This window comes from Herpailurus yagouaroundi, unplaced genomic scaffold (genome assembly GCF_014898765.1).
Source record: "Herpailurus yagouaroundi ecotype Mexico unplaced genomic scaffold, PumYag 91287, whole genome shotgun sequence".
Taxonomy (NCBI): domain Eukaryota; kingdom Metazoa; phylum Chordata; class Mammalia; order Carnivora; family Felidae; genus Herpailurus; species Herpailurus yagouaroundi.
The window spans coordinates 1-3,442 of NW_024421318.1; the positions used below are offsets into that span (position 1 = coordinate 1).

Consider the following 3,442-nt stretch of genomic DNA (forward strand, 5'->3'; position numbering starts at 1 on the left):
TATGCCCAGAATTCGTGATCCCCAAAGACCACCAGGGAGCCGAGTCCGATGCAAAAGCAAAGAGCCTTTATTCGAGCTAGCTCGAGCTCAATCCCCTACCTGCGCCGATGCAGCGGTGAGATACCAGAGAGAGGGAGCAAGTTTCAAAAGCACAAAGGTTTTATAGGGGTCTAGGGGCAGTTGGTGAGGTAATGGCTGTGGCCTCAGCTGATTGGCTGGGGAAGGGTCGTGGCCTTGGCCGATTGACTGGGGAAGGGTCGGAGTCCTGTTACGCAGGTCACCAGGCGTGTTTTGATCGGGAAGTTTGAATGGGTGAGCAGGAGGTTACTCAAGGGGAGGAGGCGTGGTCTGAGGTTTCTGCAATTTTCCCGGAAAGGGGGCATGTCGGGGACATAGTCACTCAAGGTGGAGGACACAGAACAAGATGGAGTCGGCCGGCATAGGTCCACCCTTTCATTCCCCCCTTGTCATGTAGCTTGCGGACCCAATCATGGGACCGGCTGCATTTCTATTTTGTAATCCGGGGGTGTATGGTGACAAGGGGAACAGAGTTTGGAGGCTATGCAAAGTTCTGGGAACCAAGTGTCCCTGGGGTGGCTCTGGGAGGTCTGATTAAGTATTGTCCCCAAGCTGGTGTCTGTGATCTGCCAGGTGATGTTTTGGGGGGTGTGGGGACTCCCGGCAGCATGAGCAATGACAAGCAGAGTTAACAGAGGTACCAATATTAGGTGGGTCAAATGTGCTGTAGCTTGAGCTTGAGCGGGTTGTGTTGGTCCCGATTGATGGCCTATCGCATGACGAAGTCCTTCTGGATTGAGGAGGGGTCCGCTGGCCGAACATGGATGTGATGGACCCAGGTTGCGATGCCGTCTACTTTGAGAGCGGTGGGGGATGTCAGCTCATGATGTAGGGTCCCTTCCAGCGCGGCTCGAGGGTCTCTCGGTGGTGCCTCTTGACGTAGACCCAGTCTCCCGGCCTGTACTGATGAGGTGTTGGGGTCGGGCCAGCCTCATAGATGGCACGGAGGCGCGGCCAAATGTCCTTGTGCACCCTCTGGAGCCCTCTCAAGGAAAGAAAAAGTTCTTGATCTTTAAACTTAGCAAGAAGTTCAGCTCGCAGGTTGGGAATAATAGGGGGTGGCCTGCCAAACATGATCTCGTAGGGAGTAAAACCCAAGGTGTAAGGAGTGTTTCTAACCCAGTAAAGGGCGTACGGTAGGAGAGTCACCCAGTCCCCGCCAGTCTCCATGGTTAATTTGGTAAGGGTCTCTTTTAGGGTTCTATTCATTCTTTCTACCTGTCCTGAGCTCTGGGGCCTATAAGCACAATGTAATTTCCAGTTTGCCCCCACTGTCTTGGCTACTGCCTGTGTTACCTGCGAGATAAAAGCTGGTCCATTGTCTGATCCTACCATGGCAGGAAAACCATACCTGGGTAAGATGTCTTCTAGTAGCTTCTTAGCCACCGTCTGAGCCGTTTCATGCTTGGTTGGGTATGCCTCCACCCAGCCAGAGAAGGTGTCTGTAAATACTAAAAGATATTTATAACCATATTTTCCTGGTTTGACTTCAGTGAAGTCGACTTCCCATTGGGCTCCCGGTCTGGTGCCTCTGAGCCTGGTTCCTTTTTTATTTGATGTGGTTCTCGCGTTGGTGAGTTGGCAGGTCTTGCAGGCAGATACACCTTGCTCTATTTTGGTGTCCTGTTGGTGAATCTTGATTCTGGCATGTCGGATTAAGTCTTTTAATTTTCAGGCCCCCATGTGAGTAGACCGATGCATGTGCTCTAATAGTGAGACTCCGAGCCGGTCTGGCAACACGAGCTCCTTGTTAGGGGTATACCACCATCCCTTTATCTCCTGGGCCATGGGGAGTTTCTTGATCCACTGTAACTCCTCCTGGGAGTATTTGGGCTGGCTGGTAAAACCGGGTCTCCGGGTCCGGTAGTTGTATGGTCATGGTGGGGACTGAAGTAAGGGCTACTGCCTTGGCTGCCTGGTCAGCCTTTTGATTACCTCTAGCTACTGGGTTATCAGCTTTCTGGTGCTCTTGGCAGTGGATAATGGCTAGCTTGGCAGGAAGCCATAAGGCCGTAAGCAGGTTAAGTATCTCCTGCTTATTTTGTATAGTCCGTCCTTAAGCCACTGGGCGGTTCCAGGGGCCTAAGGCTTGAGTTAGAACCCCTTTTGCTATTCCCTTATGTTCATCTACAAAGAGGTGGAAGGGCTTCGTAATGTCTGGTAGGCCCAGGGCTGGGGCACTTAGGAGGGCCTTTTGTAACTGATTCTTTTTCAGCCCATTTAAATGTTTTCCCCTCTTTGGTAGCTTCATATAGGGGGCTGGTGATCTCAGCAAAACCTGGAACCCAGAGGCGGCAGTAGCCGATTGATCCTAGGAATTCCCTTACTTCTCTTTGGGAGGTGGGAGTAGGGATCTTTAGGACAGTTTCTTTTCTGGCATCTGATAACCGCCGCTGTCTGCCCTCCAGGATATATCCCTCTCCCTGCATATCTCAGCCTTCTTCACGGATGCCCGGTACCCTAAGGCCCCCAGGGTAGCCAGCAGTCCTGGGTCCCTCGCTCACAGTCTTTGGCCGCGTCGGCAGCAATCAGGATGTCATTTACGTACTGCAGGAGGGTGAGGCCAGGGTGTTCCCTCCTGTACTCACCCAGGTCCTCGTGTAGTGCCTCGTCGAAGATGGTGGGCGCATTTTTGAATCCCTGAGGTAGCTGTGTCCAGGTGAGTTGCCCACTGTAGCCCTCCTCTGGATCATGCCACTCGAAGGCGAACAAGGGTTGGCTCTGGGGTGCCAGCGGCAGACTGAAGAAGGCATCTTTTAAATCTAGTACAGTATACCAGACCCTGGAGGGCGCCAAGGAGCTCAAGAGAGTATATGTGTTGGGAACGGTTGGGTGCATGTCCGTGACCCTCTTATTTACTTCCTGGAGGTCTTGTGCCGGTCGGTAGTCATTTGTGTGAGGCTTTTTGACCAGCAGTAGGGGGGTGTTCCAGGGAGACTGGCAAGGAACTAGTACCCCTAGGCTTCGTAGTCTCCAGATGTGTGGCTGGATCCCCTTCTGGGCCTCCTGAGACATGGGGTATTGTTTGATCCTTACCAGACTTTCTCCTGGCTTCAGCTCTACCAGGACCGGGGTCCTGTGAGTGGCTAGTCCCATCCCCCCTGTCTCTGCCCAAACCGAGGGGAATTCTCGTAGCCATCTGTCTATATTATCTTCTCTCGGGAGCGCCTCCTGGTGGAGGCGGTATTCATCCTCCAGTTTCATGGTCAGGACCCGGATGGGGTGGCCGTTGCCACTGGTGACCTGAGGCCCCTCTTGTCTGAAAGTTATCTGAGCTCCAATCTTGGTCAGTAAGTCCCGTCCTAACAGCGGGTAGGGGCATTCTGGTATTACAATAAAGGAGTGGGATACCCGGCCCGTTCCC

The 3,442-nt window shown here is 53.0% G+C and overlaps 1 long non-coding RNA gene across 1 annotated transcript; it reads right to left on the minus strand.

Annotated features, from left to right (window-relative positions):
* Nucleotides 1-664: 664 nt before the first annotated feature.
* Nucleotides 665-1,476, minus strand: LOC121026387 (uncharacterized). Its single transcript, XR_005788345.1, has 2 exons — nt 1,430-1,476; nt 665-1,063 (listed from the first exon to the last, which is right to left on the minus strand). It is a non-coding gene; the product is annotated as an uncharacterized LOC121026387 (long non-coding RNA).
* Between the last annotated feature and the right edge of the window lie 1,966 nt (nt 1,477-3,442).